Here is a 27,066-nt window from a genome sequence, read left to right as displayed (position 1 = left end):
TCTATCCATCTATTATCTATCTATTATCTATCATCTATTATCTATCTATCTATTATCTATCATCAATTATCTATCTATCTATTTATCTATCTATCTATTATCTATCTTTCTATCTATCTATTATCTATCTATCTATCTATCTATCTATTATGTATTATCTATCTATCTATCTATCTATTATCTATCTATTATCTATCATCTATTATCTATCTATTATCTATCATCTATTATCTATCTATTATCTATCTATCATGCATCTTTTTCTTTTTTTCTTTCTTTCTTTCTTTCTTTCTTTCTTTCTTTCTTTCTTTCTTTCTTTCTTTCTTTCTTTCTTTCTCATATTTTTCCCTTTATCAATCTTTTATCTATCTCTGTATCCATTTATCATATATCTATTTATGTATCTATATATCTACGTATCTTATTTGGCTATCTCTGATGTGAGTTTAATAACCCCCTTTCTGCCTTCTGCACGATTTGATGCTATGTACTCACTTTGGTTAAATGGGGGGTTAAACAAGGCAGTCACCTAGCAGTGCAGTATTAAACACCTCTCCCTGTCTTCTTCTGACCCTATTCCTGTTTTCTGACACTGGAGTTTCAGCCTCAGGCGTGAATAAAATGTCTGAGTCAGAGTTCACCAATTCAAGACACGCGGGAACTTGCATAGGACTGCTGGATTTGGCGGAAGCTCATGGAAAGGAGTCACACAGGAGATGTGCGATGTCATCACGCCTGTAGCTCTGTTTGGATTTGGGAATCTATAGAACAGAAGATCGCGATCAGTGCTGCCTCTTTGTACTAATAACACCTTGTTCTCGGCATGTAGGGGCCACTGCCACTGGCTAAAATGCTCCTTCACATTTCTATTAAATCGCATGTAGCAGACTGAGCTAATGGCAATATCTCCCAATTACTGGTGGATTTTTAAAGGGACAGAGGCCATTATGAGCTATTGGCAAGCAAGGGTCCGTCTGCTGTCTGTCTTCATCCTTTGTTTCCCCTTTTACTGCGTCATAAGTTCATAACACATGCGCATGCCTATCAATAAAGTCCAAAATTGGGAGATCTAAGCCCTGCCCAGAAAAGGCCACTTCTGGGCAAGCTTTGCACAACCCTGTTTCAAGGCAAAACTGGGCATAATATCATCAGGTATGGACTAGTAGACTAATGGCTACTAGGCCAGACTGCTATACCTGAGCAAAAATATTCGTAGGAGCAAAGCCCTGCGAATCTCCTACTACCTGTGACATCTCTGGAGCCTGATCTGATCAGTAGGCCTCCATGACGTCAATCATCATGGTACATCATTGTAGACTAATTAGAAGACGTGATAAAAAATCTGCTTCTTTCTCCCCCTTGATCTTTCAATCTCAATTCAAGGGCAAAAGCTGTAAAATCTGTTTTTTAGTGAAGACAGATTTCCCCATTACTGATATAGGAGATATCAGTTGGTGCTCATAAGAGTCTATGGAGATTTGGCGGGAGGAGGTGGAGCTAGAGGCCGACACAGACATTCTGCTGCTAGTTCTCCTGAATGACAGTTAAACTAATGATAGAAAAATATTAAAGTGCAACTTTCTTTTCAGGAGAACGTCTGTGTTGGCCTCTAGCTCCTCCCTTCTCCATAGACTCTTATAAGCACCAACTGTCATCTCCGCTCTCAGAAATAGGAAAATCTGCTATTCATCAAATATTTATTTAACAGCACTTATCCCTGAACTGAGAGTGAAAAATCAATCCAGGTGGAGAAAGAAGTACATTTATCTAATAAGATATGTTACAAAGTTTTTTTTATTTTCATGTGTACTAATAAAAATTAAAATGAGGATTAGTACTCTTGAAGGTGAAAGCCATAATCGGAACAGGTATATGTCCCTTGAATATAACTTATATAGTTACATATAGTTATTATTAGTTATATATAGGTGCTGTATTACAGCTCCATACAATTGATCAAGCATATAATGCCTAAAGTTAAAGGGAATCTGTCAGCAAGTTGTGCTATGTAATCTGAGAGCAGCATGATGTAGGGGCAGAGACTTGCCTGCACGTGAGACATAGTCGGGCAGTGATAATCTCCTCATGACATCGATTGTATTGAAACTATAACACACAGCCTAATAAGTGACACATCACTGGGATCCGGGTCTCTGCCCCTACATCATACTGCTCTCAGATTACATAGCAAAGCCTGCTGACAGATTCCCTTTAACTTTAGGCATTATATTATAGAACTAAGCAACAACACGCGTGAAAAAGACTTGGGGTACACTAATAGATCAAAGACTGAACATGAGTCAACAGTGTAATGCAGCAGCAAAAAAGGCAAACACAGTTCTAGGATGTATAAAGAGAAGCATAGAGTCTAGATCACGTGAAGTAATTATCCCCCTCTACTCCTCCTCAGTCAGACCTCATCTGGAATACTGTGTCCAGGTCTGGACAAAACATTTTAAAAAAGATATTGAAAAAAATGGAGCAAGTTCAGAGAAGAGATACCAAGATGGTGAGCGGATTGCAAAGTATGTCCTACGAGGAACGGTTAAAGGATCTGGGAATGTTCAGCTTTCCAAAAAGAAGACTAAGAGGAGACTTAATAGCTGTCTACAAATATCTGAAGGGATGTCACAATGTAGAGTGATCATACTTATTCTTATTTGCACAAAGAAAACTAGAAGCAATGGAATGAAACTGAATGGGAGAAGATACAGATTAGATATTAGAAAAACACTTTTTGACAGTGAGGGTGATCAATGAGTGGAACAGGCTGCCACGAGAGGTGGCGAGTTCTCCTTCAATGGAAGTCTTCAAACTTATTCTGGACAGACATCTGTCTGATATGGTTTAGTGAATCCTACATTGAGCAGAGGGTTGGACACAATGACACTGGAGGACCCTTCCAACTCTACTGTTCTATGATTCTGATTTTATGATGGTATATCTCCCAAAGGTCCTGCCTTCTACAGAAAGGTACTATGAATAGGACCATATATTTGAATAAAAAATGATGTTTATTGCAGTTTGAGGGTTGTCCCAAGGTGAATTTAAAATGCTCAATTTAGGACTGAAATTTTGTAAACTATATAGAAGAGACGGACTGTAGGGAGTTGTGTGAAGGGTTAAGATTGCCCATATACTTGAGTCACACTTCGGTTGACCTTTCGAAGACAGCTTTACTTCCTGATCCCCATCCAAATTTTAGAAACTATAAAGAAGAAGCTCTGTAGGAAGTTGGGGAAGGATTATAATACATTAGACAGATTTCGATCGATCTTCAGAAGACAGCTACTTTGGCTCAAGTGTTTTCAATGGCAAGAGAGGAGAAAACCTCTACCGGACTCTTCTAGAAGTGGCAAAAGGATTGGTGGATGAAGATCCAACTGCCCAATTCTTCTATCCCCCAACATCATTGGTCGGGGTAAAATCGAAAGACCCCCATACACATCAGATTTTCATCCACTTCAAACAAAATTGATGGTTGACTTGAATCTAATGAAGGCCATCACCCGTTTGGTAAAGCGGACGACGCAAATTACACCCACGTCCCATTTCCTTAGTTTTACTTCCTACATCTCATCTGTCCTGTACTAAGCCAGAGTTTCATATACATTGGCCAAGCCAACAACATTGGTTTCCTCTGCTCCCAGCACACAACAGATGCAATTAATTTACGGTAGACTTCACAGGACGGACTATTTGTAGAAGAATGGAAACAGGCCCTGCAAAGGTTTCCACCTCCACAAATATTTCCAGGACTTCTCTGCCAAGTTGGAAACTGGACACTCAGAGTAGTCCAGGCTTCACTTAACCCCTGTTATGCCTGGGGATTACACGTATCTTACATTCTCTCAGAGAAATAAATCCTCTCAATATCCACAGTGGCTGCTAAATGAAACTCCTTCATCTTGACATTACACTTTATATCCACCGAGTACCATAAAAATAAGTGTTAACTCCGCAACGAGAACCTGATACTAAGAATACACTTTTTTGGAGAGAGGACGGACTACCTGTAGATCTCTATAGGTAATCTGTTCCAGAAATGTTATTTCTTCAATTATTTCTAAGAGTTTGAAGGTAAATCTTCTGGACGCTATGGACTCTTGGCTCGTCATTGAAGGTGGTTACATCAAAAAATCCAGTCTTACCGCAAAGCCCCGTAGGGATTGGCTTCAAGTTGTACAATGAAAATGTATGAATGGTCTTTTATTTTTGTTAGGTCACACAATGAATCATTTCCAATTTTTTGGTTATTTTATTTCTTAGTAGAGCTTAGCTGTCACATGAGTAAATGATTATTTAAGGGGTTGTCCACTTTTGGCAAAAATTTGCAATTGCGAATTGTTAAAAAAATTTCACTTTTATAGGCTTTTTGTTTCCAAACTAAATCAACTTAGATGTGGTCTGTGGTCATAAATCAGCCAAGAGAAAAAGGCATATAAAAGAATTAACAGACTCTCCTTCCCCATAGCTGACGGATTCTCAGTTAACTCATTCTGCAGGTGACAATAACCAGTCCAACCAGGATCCGACTGTCCGGCGGGACACCGGAGGATTCTTCGGTGGGCCTGAGCAGGACATAGATGGAACTTGCCGTTAACAGAGCTGGCTTCAACTGAATGTGCATCCGAGAATGCACATTCTGTTGAAATGTATTGCAGAAAGCTACCAATGTGCTGGAGCCACCTGTATTTTACAGTCAACACTCTACTATAACAGGGATAACAGCTAAAAGATATTTGCCTATAGGTGTAGGGTGGCCCCCTAGAGTCAATTCTTCTTGTGGACCCCAGACACTCCAGTCCGACCCAGAGTGCAACACAGAAGGCAAAGAGTGCAAAATTTATCATGAAACCCAATTGCAAAAATTATTTTTAGTCCCAAATACATACATTTAAGTAAAAAGTAAGGAAAATTGTCCACACATATGGCTCAGATTTTTCTCGCGAAGAAAAATGGGTCATAAAGGTGACCATTGTGGTCTGCTACCGTGTAGGAACTTTTCTGCAGTGAATGCTGTTATCATTAGCATCTCATTAATCATTTTTCGGCAGCCTTAGTTCGCACACATAGTTTGGCGTTTTATGATGTCACAATCCGCATATCGTGGGATACATCATTACTATGTCAACAAATGACTCCACTGATAATATTTATATCTGTACTGCAGCCATTGTTATCTGATTGTGTAACGTTACATTCCATTTATATTCATTTTCTCAGAAGTAAAAATAATCTTCAGTAAATATCACATGTGATTGTTTATTTTTTTTGGGGAGGAGACATTCGCATTTGATATACCGGCCAAATAATAATGTTTCCAGGACAATTATATCAATAGTGTATAATTGTGGAACTGTTTTAGAACTGCAGTGTCTGAAGAGTCCGACAGAAAGTATAAAAGGGTTTGTCCGGGATTAAAAATACAGATCTGGTTTCAGCCTTTTCACTAAAATCAAGATGAGCTGCAGTACTAGGCAAAACCAATAAACTGGGGTGGCGCTGTTTTTGGAAAAAGTGGTTATAAATTTCTAGGAGAAAAAGCTATTTTAATTGACTTGTACAATAGATACAGTTGTACCTATTAAAGCTCTCACTAGGAGATAGTTAGGCTCACTTCTTAAGAGCTACATGTACGATAACGTGCACAGAGTATTCACTGATGCAGATCTAGCGGAGCTCTGAATACTAAGCCCTATATATCCCCGCCCACATCACTGATTGGCAGATTTCTGTGCACACTTTGCATTGTGTGGGGGACACTGTAGGGGCATCATTCTGTTTGGGGCAATCATTGTATGTGGGAGCACTGTGCTGCACTTGGGGGCATTATAGTATGGGGGGACACTGTGGGGGCATCATTCTGTTTGGGGGAATCATTGAATGTGGGGGCACTGTGCTGCACTTGGGGGCATTATAGCATGGGGGGACACAGTGGGTGCATCATTCTGTTTGGGGGAATCATTGGATGTAGGGGCACTGTGCTGCACTTGGGGGCATTATAGTATGGGGGGACACTGTGGGGGCATCATTCTGTTTGGGGGAATCATTGAATGTGGGGGCACTGTGCTGCACTTGGGGGCATTATAGCATGGGGGGACACAGTGGGGGCATCATTCTGTTTGGGGGAATCATTGGATGTGGGGGCACTGCTGCACTTGGGGGCATTATAGTATGAGGGGACACTGTGGGGGCATCATTCTGTTTGGGGGAATCATTGGATGTGGGGGCACTGTGCCTCACTTGGGGGCATTATAGCATGGGGGGACACTGTGGGGGCATCATTCTGTTTGGGGGAATCATTGGATGTGGGGGCACTGCTGCACTTGGGGGCATTATAGTATGGGGGACACTGTGGGGGCATCATTCTGTTTGGGGGAATCATTGGATGTGGGGGCACTGTGCCTCACTTGGGGCATTATAGCATGGGGGGACACTGTGGGGGCATCATTCTGTTTGGAGGAATCATTGGATGTGGGGGCACTGCTGCACTTGGGGGCATTATAGTATGGGGACACTGTGGGGCATCATTCTGTTTGGGGGAATCATTGGATGTGGGGGCAATGTGCTGTGCTTGGGGGCATTATAGTATGGGGGGACACTGTGGGGGCATCATTCTGTTTGGGGGAATCATTGGATGTGGGGGCACTGTGCCTCACTTGGGGCATTATAGCATGGGGGGACACTGTGGGGGCATCATTCTGTTTGGGGGAATCATTGGATGTGGGGGCACTGCTGCACTTGGGGGCATTATAGTATGGGGACACTGTGGGGCATCATTCTGTTTGGGGGAATCATTAGATGTGGGGGCACTGTGCTGCACAGGGGGCATTACAGTATGGTGGGCACTGTTGGGGCATCATTCTGTTTGAGGGAATCATTGGATGTGGGGGCACTATACTGCACTTGGCATTATAGTATGGGGGGCACTGTTGGGGCATCATTCTGTTTGGGGCAATCATTGGATGTGGGAGCACTGTTCTGCACTTGGGGCATTATAGCATGGGGGGACACTGGGTGCATCATTCTGTTTGGGGGAATCATTGGATGTGGGGGCAATGTGCTGTACTTGGGGGCATTATAGTATGGAGGACACTGTGGGGGCATCATTCTGTTTGGGGGAATCATTGGATGTGGGGGCACTGTGCCTCACTTGGGGCATTATAGCATGGGGGGACACTGTGGGGGCATCATTTTGTTTTGGGGAATCATTGGATGTGGGAGCACTGTGCTGCACTTGGGGGCATTACATTATGGTGGGCACTGTTGGGGCATCATTCTGTTTGGGGAATCATTGGATGTGGGGGCACTGTGCTGCACTTGGGGGCATTACATTATGGTGGGCACTGTTGGGGCATCATTCTGTTTGGGGAATCATTGGATGTGGGGGCACTGTGCTGCACTTGGGGGCATTATAGTATGGAGGGCACTGTTGGGGCATCATTCTGTTTGAGGGAATCATTGGATGTGGGGGCACTGTGCTGCACTTGGGGGCATTATAGTTTGGGGGGACACTGTGGGGGCATCATTCTGTTTGGGGGAATCATTGGATGTGGGGGCACTGTGCTGCACTTGGGGGCATTATAGTTTGGGGGGCACTGTTGGGGCATCATTCTTTTTGGGGAATCATTGGATGTGGGGGCACTGTGCTACACTTGGGGGCATTATAGTATGGAGGAGCACTGTAAAGGCATCATATTCTGTATGATGGGACATTATATTGTGGGGAGGGGCACTATGGGAGTGTTATATGGGAGCCATAAAAGGAGTACGAAATTGAATGGGAACTCTAAGGCAATGTTCACACGTTGCATTTTGCTGTGTTTTTATGCAAATTTTTAGCTGCATTTTACAGTACCAGCAAAGTCTATGAGATTTCAGGGATCTCGTGCACACACATTGGGTTTTATATTCCTGACTGATTTGCAAAACTGCTGCCTTTTTGCAAACTGCAGCATGTCACTTCTTTCAGCGTTTTTTTTTTCACCCATAGAAAGCAATGGATAAGGGCGAAAACGGAGCAAAAATGCAGTAAAACAAAAAATGCAGGTATCAGGTTTGCTGCAAAAATTTTAAGGAATCTGCATCATGATTTTTTGGGGGAACTAAATTTTATCAGAATGCACAATAGACAACAAAAACGTAGCAAAAAAAAAAAAAAAAGCAGAGTAAAAAATGCAGCAAAAAAGCAGAAAAAACCCAAAAACGCAACGTGTGAATATAGCGTTACGGATAGTATGGTGTTAGGTGTGAAGCCAGTTAACCTATTATTTTGGTTTTTTTTGGGGGGGTGGGGGGTGAAGTGGAAGGAGACCGGTGTACCCAGACCAAGCCTCACAAACAAGACAGGAACACATAAATTATCTGCAGATGTTGCTCTTGCTCAGTTTCAGACTCCGGACCCCGGCTCTCTAAGCATATTATATAATGTTAGCTTGTTTGCAGCCCAAAGTACAGTTTTCCCGCATCTCTGGGGCTGGGGTGTGTACACATGTTCCAAATGTTAGAGGCCGTGTGTGTAGCTGTGACTGTATATACCTTTGGGGACTTTTGCCTTTTTGCTTATGTCATTTTATAACTCTCAGTTCCCATTACATAGACCGCTTTGTTAGTAAAGCCTCCCATAGTTGTTCGCGGAGAACGAAGACAGGAATCCAAAGCCAGGGGAATAGGATTGGAGTACGTCACTTCGAATTCAACAGAGACCAGGGATTTAGATGGTGGAAGACGTAATTGTTACAATTAGTACTTCCATCGCACCCTGTACCTACTGCATGTCCCTCACACTGAGTCAGCATGACCTCACTGGCAGAATTCGGCAGAAACCCCCAACTTCTAACGTTACACTCTCATTGTGCAGTGAAGTTCCTTTAATCCAATGGGACTGGACAGGTAGGGGATTATGAGATTTTCTGGATAATTGGACGGTCACAGAAAAGTACCATGTATTACATTTATATGTAAAGCATGAAATTCATGGCAACATCCCAGCATATTTGCATTTCAAATGTAAAGCGCAGGTCAATTTATGCAAGAGCATCTGGATGATCGATTTTTTACTCTCATCTAATGGGTAAAATCTGTATTCAGTGAAGACAGATTTCCCCATCACTGAGATAGAAGACAATTGGTGCTTTTAAAATTCTATGGAGGAGGGAGGAGCTGGAGGCAGACACGGACATTCTAGGGAGGAGCTAGAGGCAGACACGGACATTCTAGGGAGGAGCTAGAGGCAGACATGGACATTCTAGGGAGGAGCTAGAGGCCGACACGGACATTCTAGGGAGGAGCTAGAGGCAGACACGGACATTCTAGGGAGGAGCTAGAGGCAGACACAGACATTCTAGGGAGGAGCTAGAGGCAGACACAGACATTCTAGAGAGGAGCTAGAGGCAGACACGGACATTCTAGAGAGGAGCTAGAGGCAGACACGGACATTCTAGAGAGGAGCTAGAGGCAGACACAGACATTCTAGAGAGGAGCTAGAGGCACACACGGACATTCTAGGGAGGAGCTAGAGGCAGATACAGACATTCTAGGGAGGAGCTAGAGGCAGACACAGACATTCTAGAGAGGAGCTAGAGGCAGACACAGACATTCTAGGGAGGAGCTAGAGGCAGACACAGACATTCTAGAGAGGAGCTAGAGGCAGACAAAGACATTCTAGGGAGGAGCTAGAGGCAGACACGGACATTCTAGAGAGGAGCTAGAGGCAGACACGGACATTCTAGAGAGGAGCTAGAGGCAGACACGGACATTCTAGGGAGAAGCTAGAAGCAGACACAGACATTCTAGGGAGGAGCTAGAGGCAGACACAGACATTCTAGAGAGGAGCTAGAGGCAGACACAGACATTCTAGAGAGGAGCTAGAGGCAGACACGGACATTCTAGAGTGGAGCTAGAGGCAGACACGGACATTCTAGAGAGGAGCTAGAGGCAGACACGGACATTCTAGAGAGGAGCTAGAGGCAGACACAGACATTCTAGAGAGGAGCTAGAGATAGACACAAACATTCTAGGGAGGAGCTAGAGGCAGACACAGACATTCTAGAGAGGAGCTAGAGGCAGACACAGACATTCTAGAGAGGAGCTAGAGGCAGACACGGACATTCTAGAGAGGAGCTAGAGGCAGACACGGACATTCTAGAGAGGAGCTAGAGGCAGACACAGACATTCTAGAGAGGAGCTAGAGGCAGACACAGACATTCTAGAGAGGAGCTAGAGGCAGACACGGACATTCTAGAGAGGAGCTATTGGCAGACACGGACATTCTAGAAAGGAGCTAGAGGCAGACACAGACATTCTAGAGAGGAGCTAGAGGCAGACACAGACATTCTAGAGAGGAGCTAGAGGCAGACACGGACATTCTAGAGAGGAGCTAGAGGCAGACACGGACATTCTAGAGAGGAGCTAGAGGCAGACACGGACATTCTAGAGAGGAGCTAGAGGCAGACACAGACATTCTAGAGAGGAGCTAGAGGCAGACACGGACATTCTAGAGAGGAGCTAGAGGCAGACACGGACATTCTAGAGAGGAGCTAGAGGCAGACACGGACATTCTAGAGAGGAGCTAGAGGCAGACACGGACATTCTAGAGAGGAGCTAGAGGCAGACACGGACATTCTAGGGAGGAGCTAGGGGCAGACACGGACATTCTAGGGAGAAGCTAGAGGCAGACACGGACATTATAGGGAGGCGCTAGAGGCACACACGGACATTCTAGGGAGGAGCTAGAGGCTGACACAGACATTCTATGGAGGAGCTAGAGGCAGACACGGACATTCTAGGGAGGAGCTAGAGGCACACACAGACATTCTAGGGAGGAGCTGGAGGCTGACACAGACATTCTATGGAGGAGCTAGAGGCAGACACGGACATTCTAGGGAGGAGCTAGAGGCAGGCACAGACATTCTAGGGAGGAGCTAGAGGCAAAGACATTCTAGGGAGAAGCTAGAGGCAGATACAGACATTCTAGGGAGGAGCTAGAGGCAGACATGGACATTCTAGAGAGGAGCTAGAGGCAGACACAGACATTCTAGAGAGGAGCTAGAGGCAGACACAGACATTCTAGAGAGGAGCTAGAGGCAGACACGGACATTCTAGAGTGGAGCTAGAGGCAGACACGGACATTCTAGAGAGGAGCTAGAGGCAGACACGGACATTCTAGAGAGGAGCTAGAGGCAGACACGGACATTCTAGAGAGGAGCTAGAGATAGACACAAACATTCTAGGGAGGAGCTAGAGGCAGACACAGACATTCTAGAGAGGAGCTAGAGGCAGACACAGACATTCTAGAGAGGAGCTAGAGGCAGACACGGACATTCTAGAGAGGAGCTAGAGGCAGACACAGACATTCTAGAGAGGAGCTAGAGGCAGACACAGACATTCTAGAGAGGAGCTAGAGGCAGACACGGACATTCTAGAGAGGAGCTATTGGCAGACACGGACATTCTAGAAAGGAGCTAGAGGCAGACACAGACATTCTAGAGAGGAGCTAGAGGCAGACACAGACATTCTAGAGAGGAGCTAGAGGCAGACACGGACATTCTAGAGAGGAGCTAGAGGCAGACACGGACATTCTAGAGAGGAGCTAGAGGCAGACACGGACATTCTAGAGAGGAGCTAGAGGCAGACACGGACATTCTAGAGAGGAGCTAGAGGCAGACACGGACATTCTAGAGAGGAGCTAGAGGCAGACACGGACATTCTAGAGAGGAGCTAGAGGCAGACACGGACATTCTAGAGAGGAGCTAGAGGCAGACACGGACATTCTAGAGAGGAGCTAGAGGCAGACACAGACATTCTAGAGAGGAGCTAGAGGCAGACACGGACATTCTAGAGAGGAGCTAGAGGCAGACATGGACATTCTAGGGAGGAGCTAGGGGCAGACACGGACATTCTAGGGAGAAGCTAGAGGCAACCACGGATATTCTAGGGAGGAGCTAGAGGCAGACACGGACATTCTAGGGAGGAGCTAGAGGCACACACAGACATTCTAGGGAGGAGCTAGAGGCAGACACAGACATTCTATGGAGGAGCTAGAGGCAGACACGGACATTCTAGGGAGGAGCTAGAGGCAGGCACAGACATTCTAGGGAGGAGCTAGAGGCAAAGACATTCTAGGGAGGAGCTAGAGGCAGATACAGACATTCTAGGGAGGAGCTATAGGCACACACAGACATTCTAGGGAGGAGCTAGAGGCAGACACGGACATTCTAGGGAGGAGCTAGAGGCAGACACGGACATTCTAGGGAGGCGCTAGAGGACAACACAGATATTCTAGAGAGGAGCTAGAGGCTAACACAGATATTCTAGGGAGGAGCTAGAGGCAGACACAAACATTCTAGGGAGGAGCTAGAGGCAGACACAGACATTCTAGGGAGGAGCTACAGCCAGACATAGACATTCTAGGGAGGAGCAAGAGGCAGACACGGACATTCTAAGGAGGAGCTGGAGGCAGACACAGACATTCTAGCGAGGAGCTAGAGACAGACATTCTAGGGAGGATCTAGAGGCAGACACAGACATTCTACTGGAAGTTCACCTGAAGCAACAGTAACATTTCTCAATAGGACTTTATGAGCACCAAATGTCATGTCCTTTTTCACTAATGGGGAAATCTGTGTTCACCAAAGACAGATTTTACCTGTGAATTGAGAATTTTGAGAATGAATGATTAGCCCGGCACGAGAAGTAGGTTTCTCTGATAAGATATATTACAAAGTTTCATATTTTAATGTACTGTTGGATTTATAAAAATAAAAAATAAAATGACGATTACTCTTGAAAAGTTTTGGACTGTTTGCTTTCAATATACTTTGGGTGGCAAAGTCTATTGCTGGCTGCAGAGTGAGTTAACTGAGAATCTGTCACTGAGCTCATTTTGATGTCAAGTTTGGAACAATTTTATGTCTTATTCTGAGCTCAGCTGAAGAAACAGTCAGCCCTCTATCCTCCAAGATGAACTCTTGTTTCTTAATTCAAAGATCATGCGCATAGACAACATTAAAAGTAAGTATGAGAGCATTTTTCTGACACGTTTCAGGATTTTTCTGAGCTGCTCTCAGCTGATTTTTGACCACAGATCAGATTAACTTTGAATGTGGCAGTGAAACAAAGAGCTTGTAAAATCCAAACAGTGTCAAATTTTTAATGAAACCTAAGTTCAAAAATATTTTTAGCCCAAATACAAAAATTAAAGTGAAAAAACAAAAATGTCAATAATGGTGGACAACCCCTTCATGGGACTGCAACATAATCTTCCTCTTAGGGCCCTTTCACAGTGTCGGACTGGGCTGCCAAGGGTCCACCAGTAACCAACTCCAGGGCCCCACTTTTCAGCTACATACGTTATATTTTTCTCAACAACAAATTTATATAACAATTATCTGGGTAGTTTGTTACATGAATAAGATGCTGAATGTCTGTACAAAGTGATTCAAGTGTATTGTGTCTAGTACTGCTCATGTAAGAGGGTGGTGGCAAAACTCCTGCACAGCGGCCCACCGGAGGATGCTACTGTTCTCCTGTGGGCCAATCCAAGCCTGAATGTAAGCTCCAACAGGAGCCACTGAAGGTAGGAGAAAACTGTGTGAAAGGACCTTTTTTGATTGCTAGAAAGAAGGGGCAGAAGTGTTCAGCTGATCGTCAAAGACGCGAGCAGATCTATGAGATGGTATACTGCTCTCCCTGCCTCTCACAGGTGATAGACTTATTCATTCTGGACCCTTGATGACCAATCTACTCTGGTTTTGTTGAAATGACCTTCAAGATGATGTCACGCCAATTTTTTTGACAGAAACCAGACATGAGACACAGAATTATGGGCGCTTTGGACTCTTTCAGTTTCTGGAATGGGTTTCCGGCTGCGAGAATGGTTGAGGACGAGGAGTCATATAATTGATCATGCAAGTTGGGGCATTAGTTGCATTCCCAGACTACACCCAGCTGGTTTCCTGCATGGTAGACAGATTCCCAGACTGGGGTGGCACAGCTGAATTTACAGTTGGGGTATTGCGCACAAACCCATAACCTAGGAATGTAGGGCAGGAGGAGAGCTCCATCTCTAGCTTTCTAAGCGTGTCACATTTAAGGAGCCGGCCCTGCCCAGCGTAATTCTTTACACAGACATCTCACTATGTGATTACTGAACAGAGGGTTGATTATATATAATTATAGGTCAGGTAGATGCATGTGCCACACAAGACGGTGATAAATCACAGGCTGAATGATATCCCACGTAATGATAAATTTGACCAATAAGGTGTATACGGGCAACCGCAATGACTATATTGTGGGCTGTAACATCTATTACTTCTTTTTTTTAATAAGATTGCAATGTTGCCATGCTCCCGAATGGCTTAGTTGTCCTCGTGGGCAAGGACATGTTGCAGATTTCAGCTTTCAGCAGACTTATTCAGTACTTTGATGTTTTGAGAGAATCAACTGATTTCATTGGGACATACAGCAACTATTATATAGGTCATTATAACATGGAGGACATAGTAAGAACTCTTGTCTGCTCAACTAAACTTTGGCAAAACTCCCAAAATTTAATTCGGAGGGATTGGCTCACTTCAGTAAGGAGCATGAATAAATTTGGTGGAAATTGAATCAGTTATGAAGAATTTATAAACCATTATATACATATGACTTCGTCCCTTCCCATACCTGTGGCTCCTTTTCAGTTGACTCCTCTTCCTTTTTTTTTCCCCTGCAGGTCTTATAGTGGCACCACCACTAGTAATTTGGCCCCATGCTGTTTTTAAGGGCATGCATTTCAGATACGAGTTACGACACATCATATACATCGCGCACCTTATGACAGTGTCGGGCTTTGTAATTCAGCGGTGGCGGCACCCACCAGAATACCTGAGGGGAAAGAAGGATGAAGAGAAGATGATCTAAGGACTGGACAGGTAACGGGTGGTGTCAACAGCAAGACCGGTATGAGGAAGACAGAGGAAAATGAGTATTATTATAGAATCTGGCAAAATTTGCCTGAATCTACAAATTTTGTGCAATTGGGAATAATTCAAATAGTTTAGAATTGATTCGCTTTTCTCTACGCACATCACAGTACATCCACAGCATAAGTCTGGAGCTGTTTTATACTCCAGAGACTGATTTGAATACAAGAGGCCGCTGCCAGTCACTTTTCAGCACCAGTTTGGTATTAGCCATTACTTCTAATAGATGGCAGTGAGGTAGCTGCTCTGCTATGTTCGATACCCTGGCACAGAATTGGGATGTCTACATATGTTTAGGAAGTAGGTTTGCAATGAACAAGATGCAGTGCATTCCAAGAGAAAAGCAGGCCAACCTGGGCTCCTAAACACTGTAGAAGGTAGGTGGCAATCTCAGGCCAACCTGGGCTCCTAAACAATGTAGAAGGTAGGTGGCTATCTCAGGCCAACCTGGGTTCCTACACACTGTAGAAGGTAGGTGGCTATCTCAGGCCAACCTGGGCTCCTACACACTGTAGAAGGTAGGTGGCTATCTCAGGCCAACCTGGGCTCCTAAACAATGTAGAAGGTAGGTGGCTATCTCAGGCCAACCTAGGCTCCTACACACTGTAGAAGGTAGGTGGCTATCTCAGGCCAACCTGGGCTCCTACACGCTGTAGAAGGTAGGTGGCTATCTCAGGCCAACCTGGGCTCCTAAACACTGTAGAAGGTAGGTGGCTATCTCAGGCCAACCTGGGCTCCTACACACTGTAGAAGGTAGGTGGCTATCTCAGGCCAACCTGGGCTCCTAAACACTGTAGAAGGTAGGTGGCTATGTCAGGCCAGCCTGGCCTCCTAAAAACTGTAGAAGGTAGATGGCTATGTCAGGCCAGCCTGGCCTCCTAAAAACTGTAGAAGATAGATGGATATCTCAGGCCAACCTGGGCTCCTAAACACTGTAGAAGGTAGGTTGCTATCTCAGGCCAGCCTGGGCTCCTAAACACTGTAGAAAGTAGGTGGCTATCACAGGCCAACCTGGGCTCCTACACACTGTAGAAGGTAGGTTGCATCTCAGGCCAGCCTGGGCTCCTAAACACTGTAGAAAGTAGGTGGCTATCTCAGGCCAACCTGGGCTCCTACACACTGTAGAAGGTAGGTGGCTATCTCAGGCCAGCCTGGGCTCCTAAACACTGAAGTATAGTCCAATTTTGGTTGATTCTAAATTGGAGTTGTCCAGTACTGATGAGGGGCGAGAACACCAAAACGGCTGTCTAAAGATGTCTGGTTTATCTAATAAAACCAGTCATGTTTCAAGACTTGATTATTGATTGGACATTAAATGACATTGTATCTACCAACTGGAGTTACTAGAAAGTGTTTTCTTCTGTCTGATGGAGCATTTTTTCCATACAACAGCTGTATCTCCTCAATGAGCATCCGTCCCCCAGAGTGATTCAATCATAATCGAACAGATGGCTTCTCAAGCACATAGACTAGATGACTGACCTTATATTGATAAGTGGCACCAGAAACATTAAGGCCAGGCCTTTAAGGTAACATCTGTTGCCTGCATACATAACAGGAGGAGCAGCCTGCTTTTCCTACCTTTGTCCTCTCTTTGATACCATGTGCCATTATGTTGCAGTCACATTGCACTTGTAATGATATTACCCTTTGGCTAGAACATGATGTTACGGTATCACATGTCGCCATGCTGCTCCACTCTGCTAACATCTAAAAGCCTTATATACATAGATTTAGTCTAATTTTAAGAACATCCGTCATTATGAGTAAGAACAATAATCTCTACTGCTTTATATGTATTTTAGATGTAGTTCAACCATGATGAGGAGACTGAGGAGTGGTTTTTGGCCTGTTCATGCAAGCAACTATCATGTAAGCAGTACTTACTCGGGTCTCGGGGTGTTACAAATTTGTCTAGGGTGATGCACTCCCCATTTACTTTTAACACTTGTTCTGGAAGCTGCACCTACAGGAACCACCAACTTTTGAAATGTTAATGACATATCTCCAATAGGTCCCAAATTTCCACCATAATAATGGACTTCATCCCTGACTCCCTAATGCTGGAAGAAAGAAGAGTCCTGATCTGGGTGCCGAATTGACATGGTCAACAGTAGGGTTGAGCGAAGCGGATCGGACATTTTCAAAAGTCGCCGACTTTTAGCAAAGTCGGGTTTCATGAAACCCGACCTGATCCCACTGTGGGATCGGCCATGCGGTCGGCGATCTTCGCGCCAAAGTCGCGTTTCATATGACGCTTTCCCCGCCATTTTTTCAGCCAATGAAGGAGTGTGGGCAGCAAGATGACATAGGTTCCGGCTTGCTTTGTGCGGCGTCACAGGGGGTAAAACCGCCATCTTAACGTTTGGGACATAGCGATTTGCACAGTGAAACACAAACTTTGGAGAGAGAGAGAGAGAGAAAAAAAAAAAAAATCCCCATTGACTTGCATTGGGTTTCGTGTTTCGGTCGGCTCCCCGACTTTTCACAATAATCGGCCGATTTCAGACGATCCGACTTTCGAGACAGTCGGGTTTCAGGAAACCCGACTCGATCCTAAAAAAGCAAAAGTCGCTCAACCCTAGTCAACAGTTGTAATTTCTTCCCCTTCAGAGTACACTTATTCCTTCGTTTCCTACTATGTCCTACTACTAGGTCCCATCCTAACCCAACCCTCCACCTCTTTTACAGCACTACCGCCTAGGCAACCACACAAACCCCTTCTAACCAAACATAGCCATGACTGACCCTCCATTATTCCTTCATCTGTTCAGTTCCTATGAAGATGTTGTATCTTAACTATGTAGTTTGAGTCTTTTCATTCCCTTTACGTGACTTCTGTAAAAGAATAACGTTTCTGACACTGCTCACAGAATGGGTAGACAACTCTTGTTGTAATGTTTGCCCTTGTGATGTTTTACCCTCTATCCATATATATCGCATAGTGATGTGCCCCCAAGAGGCTCCATACCTCTGCTTCCTTATTACAGAAAGAGAAAAGCTGCAGCTGCACCTCCCTCCTCCCTTCTCTTTCATACCTATTAAAACTATAGTGTTCCACATATGAACACCTACGGGGAATTCTGTAAAGACAAGTTGAGCATCATTCTCCATCCAGCATGTAGGCTCTAAAAGAGATTCCTGAAGAGTGGAAAAAAATAGATGTTGTAAGATGTCGACAAATTGTTTATTCCGTGGCTAGAAGACTTGATGGAGGACATACAAAATACTAGATGTAGTAGTTTTTGATGTGGGGTGCATTCAACTTGACATCAACTAATTTGAGTAAAACTGAAGATTTTGTAATGAACGTAACCACTTCACGACATGCGCCATACTATTACTGCGCATGTCGTGTCTCCCCCTTTGATGTGGACTCCGGCGGTGAGCCCACATCAAAGTCGCGACATGTCAGCTGTTTTATACAGCTGACATGTGCGCGCAATAGCGGCGGGTAAAATCGCGATTCACCCGCCGCTATTAACCTGTGAAATGTCGCTGTCAAACGCTGACAGCAGCATTTAACTACCGCTTCCGGCCGCGCGGCCGGAAATGAGCACATCGCCGACCCCCGTCATGTGATCGGGGGTTGGCGATGCTTCAGCATAGTAACCATAGAGGTCCTTGAGACCTCTATGGTTACTGATGCCGGCCTGCTGTGAGCGCCCCCCTGTGGTCGGCACTCATAGCAAGCCTGCATTTCAGCTACATAGCAGCGATCTGATGATCGCTGCTATGTAGCTGAGCCGATTGAGTTGTGCCAGCTTCTAGCCTCCCATGGAGGCTATTGAAGCATGGCACAAGTTAAAAAAAAATGTTTTTAAAAATGTGAAAAAAATAAAAAAAATATAAAAGTTTAAATCACCCCCCTTTCGCCCCATCCTAAATAAAACAATTAAAAGAAAATTAAACCTACACATATTTGGTATCGCCGCGTTCAGAATCGCCCGATCTATCAATAAAAAAAAACTATTAACCTGACCGCTAAACAGTGTAGCGAGAAAATAATTCGAAACGCCAGAATTACGTTTTTTGGGGGTCGCCGCCAGATTGCATTAAAATGCAATAACGGGCGATCAAAAGAACATATGTGCACAAAAGTGGTATAATGAAAAACACCAGCTCGGCGCACAAAAAATAAGCCCTCACCTGACCCCAGATCACGAAAAATGGAGATGCTACGGTTATCGGAAAATGGCACATTTTGTTTTGGGGTTTTTTTTAGCAAAGTTTTGAATTTTTTTCACCACTTAGATAAAAAATAACCTAGTCATGTTTGGTGTCTATGAACTAGTAATGACCTGGAGAATCATGATATCAGGTCAGTTTTAGCATTTAGAGAAGGTAGAAAAAAAAGCCAAACAAAAAACAAGTGTGGGATTGCACTTTTTTTCCCATTTTCTAGTACAAGACATGGTAAAACCAATGGTGTAGTTCAAAAGTACAACTTGTCCCACAAAAAATAAGCCCTCACATGGCCATATTGACGGAAAAATAAAAAAGTTATGGCTCTGGGATGGAGGGGAGCGAAAAACGAAAACGAAAAAGGGCCGCGTCTTGAAGGGGTTAACGTTACTTTCATGTTGTGGGTTAAAAAAAGAAATTTTCTATTAAACTCACTTTTGTCAAAAGTTTGGGGTTGCACTCATTTATGCTGAGCAGTGTACATAGAAATAGGAATAAACCTTCTTCCCGTACTCTTACGCCCTGACTTACACAATGATGAGATAATGTATAAGATTCAGAAGTTCGCACAGTTTACCCAACCCTACTATATACCTTTGGGTGTGTCTCTTCTGTAAGCTATATATTGCCGTATACCTTTTACCCTCTATACATTATCAGTGGGGTTTTTGTACTGTTTTTTTTTGCTATTTGTGCTGTTGCTTGGAAACTCTCACTTCTTGTGGTTTATCTACTGTATCAGGCTCCATCAGTATGCGCTAACACCAGCGATAAGGTTGTCATAAGTAGAGGGAGTGTTCAAGCTTCAAGCAATGGTTATCATTAACTTCGGTGCAAAATGCATATATTGTATCTCATGTGACAAGGAAGAAAAATCTGAAAATTAAAGTGCCTGTTAGGATATATTTCCAGGAAAATCTCAACATGGCACAAGAGAAGTTTGGGAATATCGGACATTTTTCAATGAATTCTAATCCTGAAGAAGGACATCATGGTCAGGAGAAGAGAAGGAACAAAGCATAGAGGAAGACTAGTAACCCGTTGACATGATACTATCATGATAATGTCGGAGAAGACCCTGGTGGACCTATCTGGGCTTGGACAAGATCAATCTTCCTACAGATCGTTCATTCATCAAGTGGATGTTCTGGACCAGTTGTCTATAACTTGTCATCAAACTACAATTCCAGGCATTGGCCTTGACCATATTCCCCATGAAGGCGTATGAGCATTGCTTAGACAAGGTTCTTACTAACGACCCCCTCTGTGGTCCAGACCAGAACACCTCTACCTACACGGACGGCCATTCATATACAGTAGATAATTGACATGTAATATCCATTATATTATAGTGGACAATCTAGGGGCAATGCCCATCTGACAGCATGTCTTCTCGGCCAAATCAACTGTTCACAAGGGGTCTCAGAAGCAAGAGCTTTTGTATTAGAGGGATTTTTTGTAATTAGACAACTCTTCAATTATTGTATAATGAAAGGAGCTAAAAAAATGTTATTAAATTAAATAAATTTGCTTGGACTTACAGAGATTAGCTGTAATCTGTAGAGAGAGTGTTTAATTTCCCTACAGTGCCTCCATAGGAGAAGTGAAGTATTACACTGTGCCCTTTGAAACTAATAGATTACCTATGTAATGTATGGGTATGCAGGGTCCTCCAAAGAGAGAGACTCTGTTTGCATCCACTCTCTACTCCAGCTAATAGGTAAAGTCCAAAATGAGAGACTCCCCTCCATTACTGCATAATGTATATTTAGAAATCAGACAACCTTTTAAAGGGGTTGTCCGGGACTTTAACAATGATCCTTAGAATAGGTCATCAATGACTGATCAGGTGGCGACAATCGATCTGCTGTTTCCGGTGTTAGCGGAGGCCGGAACTGCTCAGTTTTGAAACTGCACAGTTGACTGTATAGTGGCCGCTGCCGGTACTGCACATCCATCCAAAAATTGACTATTCCGTCTAAGGAGATGTGCTGTGCAGCGCCACAACTGAGCAAATCCAGGCAGATGTCGCACCCCCACTGATCAGACATTGATGACCATCAATGCTAAAGTCCTGGACAACCCCTTTAAAGAGGATCTGTCACTTGCCCTTATTATATATTTTTTTTTACCTGGCCCTCTCGTTTCTGTATGCAAACCTAATCTTTTTAGCCATGGAGGAGTAGTCCCTAACTCTTTTTGAGGATCACGCCCCTTTGGCTAACAAAAATAGATTTATTTACAGAGAGGAGGGGGCCATATCTCAGGAACGGAGAGGAGCAGGAACAAAGGAAAAACAACACCGGATTCAGGGGATCAGGGGCATTATTTTAGGCCAAGCAAAATGAATGGTAAAAACTCATACCCCTCTGATATGTCATGATGAACGGTACATAAATAAAAGTGTCTCTCTGAAACATAATTGTTATTTATTTGGCAAATATTGAGACATACTGTAGTTATAACATACTTAGCATTTCTGGATTCCAAAGATCACGGTGTGTTCTATTCTTTAATTATATAAATGTTCAAGTTATTGCCAAAGTAATGGTAATAAAATGAAAATATTATGGTTTCGTATATTTACAAGTACTACAATCATTCATATATCGTTGTCCACATGTACTGCATGTATACTTAAAGCATGGCACTAAAAACTAAAAATACACTTAGTAATTTACGGTTAATGTAAAAATTCCTTGTAAACTTTTACAGATCGGCGGTGGTTTGACTCCCGGATACACAGACAGTCCAAAGAAAATGATGCACACCGAGCGGTCTATACTAGGTCGTTCAGTGCGCATAGACTGCCATTGTTCTCGCTAGCCTGTTTACACAGGACAATGCGGATTCACCACCGAGTGCTCACTGATGGATACTCAGTTAACTCATATGAAGGGAAACAAAGAGCCCAACAGTGGACATTATCTATTTCTTAATTTACTCTGTGGTGCAGAGAAAATAAAGAGTTATTCCCAGAATCGATAGGATAGGGGATAACTTACTGATAGCTGAGACTCTGACTATGGGGAGGGAACCCAAGTAGGCCCGACCTCCACTTTATATTCATTGTCAATGGGAAAGATGGAGAAAACTTAGTTCGAAACATCGTTATTTCCAGCTCTCCCATAAATAAAAAATACATAAAAAAGGAATAGGGGGAAGATTGAGTGTAAGCAACTCCACCCCATCCAATAAGTTATATAAAATGGGTTTTCTATATCAGACAGCCACTGTAATCCAGTCGTCAAAGGTAAAAGAAAAAAAGAATCTTCTTGACAAGCCACTTATCTGAAATAGGGCTCCTTTGTTCACTCATCATTGTCAATTGGATATGTCATAAATGTATGAATGGTGGATTACTGACAGCGTGAAACCCAAGCATAAGGTGTTCACTCCTCTGTTCTAGATGGCCATGAAGATCATTCTCCATATTGATCCATGGGAGATATAGAAAAATGCCACAGAAGTACTTTCTAAGCAATGTTTTATAAATGTATGTGATTCCTTAAAATTACAGTTTGGAGAAAATCCTTAAAGAGCAAGTGATGTTTTAGTTTTTAGTTCATAACTTAATAATATACGTAAAAACATGCAATTATTTATAATGTCAGAGAAATTTCCCCATTACTGGAAATAGATGACAGTTGGTGCTTATAAAATTCTATGGAGCGGGGAGGGAGGAGCTAGAGGTGCACAGACATTCTACCGCAAGTTCCTGAAATTACAGATACAGTTCTGCATAGAACATTACAAGCACCAACTGTCATCTCCTATCTCAGTAATGGGACAGTCTGTATTGACCGAAGAATTGAGAATTTAGAGAGTCAATTATTAGTGCAGGAAGAGAAAAAAGCTTATTTCAAAACGTATTTTGTATATTACAAACTTTCCACATATACTATTAATTTCTGATTTTTTTTCTTTAAATGATGGTTAACCAACCAAAACATGAACTCTTGGGCTTTCCTGAGAATGAAAGTGAAGAAAACAATATAATCTTCCATGACAGATTCATAGTGATACGTATCATTTTTCACCCCTCGGTAAAGCGATTAGGTGCCCACTCAACCACTGGCACAGAAAAATGCTTCACCAATGCCCCAGCTTGCCTTTGGACTCACCCAATAAACATGACAGACATAAGTAAAATAATATAGATGCCGGAGACTATAATTTAAAGGGGATGTCTGGGACTAACATATTAATGACCTATCTCATAGATCATTTCTAGGGTAAGTGATGTATGGAGCATAACCCCACAGCTTTGTATATTGTCTAGTGGCTGCTGCAGTCTTCCAGAAAGCAGATATCTGCTTATCGGTGGGCATGCCAGGTGTGTGAATCCCTCTAATCTGATATTGGTGATATGTCCTATTTTAGAACAAAATCATAGAACCATAGAATGATACAGTTGTAATGGACCTCCAGGGTCATCATGTCCAACCCTGTTTAAAGACTTCCATTGAAGGAGAACTCAGCACCTCTCATGGCAGCCCGTGGCAGACAATCCATTTAAACTGTGTAGTATATCACAATAAATTCATCAGTCTATGGCCCCTTTCATATTGTGTTCTTGCCTACATTCTGTGACCTCCTAATAGCTTTAGTCCAGACCCCCCCCACGGGATTTGGATGCATGAGCCAACTGAGCCGTTGACTATAGTGGTGCCAAGAGAGTCACCATGTGCTGTGTCGTGCATCATTTTCGGGTCTGCTATGTCTTGCTGCTCGCGTCCAGTAGGCGTATACACCCAAAAATGATGCATGACAGAGCGCACGCTGACTCTGTCGGCACCATTGTAGTCAATGGTCCCGTCGGTGCATGCTCCCGAATCCCATTTTGAGGCGCAAGCCCCGACGGGACCACTGAATGTGGACAAGGATGCAATGTGAAAGGGGCCAATAAAATAAGATTCCATTATAAATTTAAGGCATTTGCTTCAAAACGCATAGCTGTAACTCTAGGTTTTTGTCCTGTTCCTTGTAAATAAAGCTTATTGAAAAGAGCGCTCTAAGAGCCTTAATTTTCTCACACGTTGAGCCCCACAATGGACCTCTGAGTCTGCGTTTACACAAGCCATGTACAGTATAATGGTGGCTACACAGCAAACATGGGGCCTTGTATATTAAACTTCTACTCAGGCCTGAGATTTTCTTATAGGCCTTTTGGGCCTTGTATATCAAAACAAACGTTGTTGCCCATAGCAACCAATTGCAGAGAAGCTTTCATTTTTGCCACAGCAGTTCTAGGCTACATTTACAGAGTTTTTGAGGAAACTACAAGGTTTTTTTTTTAGGAAACGCTCCATTTTTTGTGACTTTTTCTTTCTCTGAAGCGTTTTGGAAGAATGTTTTCCTGAAGCGTTTTTTTTTTTGCTGCCTTTTCATTTCACCATGCCTAGTTTGGAGCTAATTCAGAGTGACACACACATTTTTTTCTCCCCGAAGAGTTTTTTTTAATACTCCTTCGGGTAAAAAAAACCCTCATAAAACGCTCCTCTTATGGAAATCGGTTTCCCATAGAAATGAATGGGAAGATGCTTTTGAAGCAGTTTTCGAGGAGGATTTTGAAGCAAATCAGTTCAACAAAATCCTGAAAAAAACAACTCAATGTGAACAGAGAATAAAAAAATAAAATCTGATCGCTAAGTGGTTGCTAAGGGCAACAAGGCCAGACTTTTCCTTACAAGTCTTTGAGTATAGTAGTATGCAAATCAACATATATGAAAGTTCACTGATTCAGAGGTGTAACCTGAGGCTTCTGGGCCGTTGTATATATTGCACACGGACCTTTGGGCCCTGTCAGGCCGGGGTGTGACTGCCACCTTTGCACTCTTTATAGCAATGCCTCTGTGTCAGGGCCTATTTGGCAGTCAGCAGCTATTAATGTTCATTACTGGCTTTGGACTCAGAGTGAACGCATTAGAAAAAACTAAATGAATTTGCAATCCATCATGGAAGCTGTAGATACACCTCCTTCTAATGTGACAGCACTGCGAACACCGAGATGCTTAAGTAATGACCTAGTTACACAACACTGCTATATCTGTATCAGAAACGTTTATGTTCTTTCCTTCTATCTCCGTTTCTCACGTGCGACAATCATGTTCTTCCAGATAAGTAACAGGAGATAAACTTCTCATGCAACAAACTAAAGAATCAGTAATGTCGGATGTCTATGTCAATAGAGGCTGTTAATTGGCGCAAGGATCCCTTTAATGGATTGACTCATAAACATCATATCTCACCTATTCACTGTCTAGGTGATAACTAAAGATGAGCGGACCAGTGGAAGTTCGGGTTCGTCTGGTTCGACCAGACATTAGTGCAAAGTTCTGTTCAAATACCAGGACTAAACCCAAACTTGAACGTGAACCCCATCGAAATTAATGGGGAGACTCACTCTCCTCCTCCTCGTATTGTAAAACAGCCTTACAGGAGAAGTTCATGTTTGGAGTTCAGCACCGGACACTAGATGTCGGGTTCGAACGCCAAACTACATTAGTGATAACTGGTGGTCAAATCACTTGAACCCAGTGGCATAACTTGAAGTTCATGGATCCCAATGCAAAATCTCCAACAGGGTCCCTAACTATCACAGGTCATTAATAGTAATATTATTTTCATATGGTGTAAAGGACCTTTTGGGCCCGTAGGCTCCAGGACTTGGGTGCAATTGTAACCCCTGCACCTATTATAGTTACACCCCTGCTTGAAACCTCATCGATCATGAGAACAGAGATGCCAAATATGCCCCTGTGAATCGAGCAGTAGTGAGCATGTGCAACCACAGCTCCATTCACTATCTCTAGGAATGGTGCTTGCACATGCTCACTACGGCTCCATTCATACAGGGGACTCAGGATTGGTGGGGGGGATCAGCAAACAGACCCCCACAGTGTGATCATCATCCTTCCGATAAATATTGTTTATTGGGCCACCTCTTGAAGTCTCAGTTCACATTTTTGTTGGATGTTGGATGCTGTGATGGTTCCATTGTGCAAAAGATCTGATTAGAGTCTCTACAATAGCTGGAGAGCCATTGATTGGAGGCCAGTGCACTAGATATTAAAATATTAAAGGGATTTAATGATCTATGCCACTTTTACAAGGGCCGATCTTGGCCAAATGGCAATATATGAGCAAATTGTCAATCCTTTACTGGCCTCTTTAGACTGCCCAATGAATATTATATGTGTCCAGAAGATCATTAAAAGGGTATTCATAAGTTTGGAAGGTATCCCCTATCAATGGGATAGGAAATAACTTCCCCATCAATGAGAATCCAACTGTTGGGGCCCCCATTGATCTCAAGAACCGGGGCTCTAAATGAATGAAGCAGTGGTCGATAACAATCTTGACTAGTGTTCAAATGGTTTTTGATAGAAAAGAAAGGAATGGAAGTGCTCATGATGATCGATTTCTTTAGACCTCTAGTTCTCAGAATCGGTGGTATGTCCCAACAGTCAAACCCCAGCAATCGAAAAGCTGTTCCTTATCACTTTAATAAGATGTTTCTGTGTCGATAGGGTACCATGTTATCAGCCGCACATACCTAGTTTACACAGGGTGATGTACTGCCGATAACGAATATTTTTAAGATGGTTTAAATATCATCACACCCATCAAAGGATCATTTTCGCCAGGTGATTCCTGCCTCTTTAGACGGGCCGATAGTTGGGAATGAATGTTCCTACAATCGCTCTTTCACTCATTATTTGAAGATTTTGTCAAGATTTCAATCATTTTCAAACTACTCTATTTTGCCAAAAATGATGGAACGCCCAGCAAAGTAAATTTAGGGTCCGCTCAGCCCTTTCTAAGAGACATCAGTCGAGAGTAACCCCAAATCTTCAGCTCTAGCAGCAAATTTTAAGATGCATTGGTTACCTGACTTCTGCGATTC

The 27,066-nt window shown here is 43.3% G+C and overlaps 1 protein-coding gene across 4 annotated transcripts in view; it reads right to left on the bottom strand.

Moving 5' to 3' along the window:
• Positions 1–27,066, bottom strand: part of SYNPO (synaptopodin) — a 126,647-nt gene that overhangs the window by 96,486 nt on the left and 3,095 nt on the right. The window lies entirely within an intron of this gene.

The sequence above is a fragment of the Ranitomeya variabilis genome, chromosome 5, assembly GCF_051348905.1.
Source record: "Ranitomeya variabilis isolate aRanVar5 chromosome 5, aRanVar5.hap1, whole genome shotgun sequence".
Lineage (NCBI taxonomy): Eukaryota > Metazoa > Chordata > Amphibia > Anura > Dendrobatidae > Ranitomeya > Ranitomeya variabilis.
Note: the sequence above shows the minus strand (reverse complement) of the source record. Positions and strands in the feature narration are given on the sequence as shown.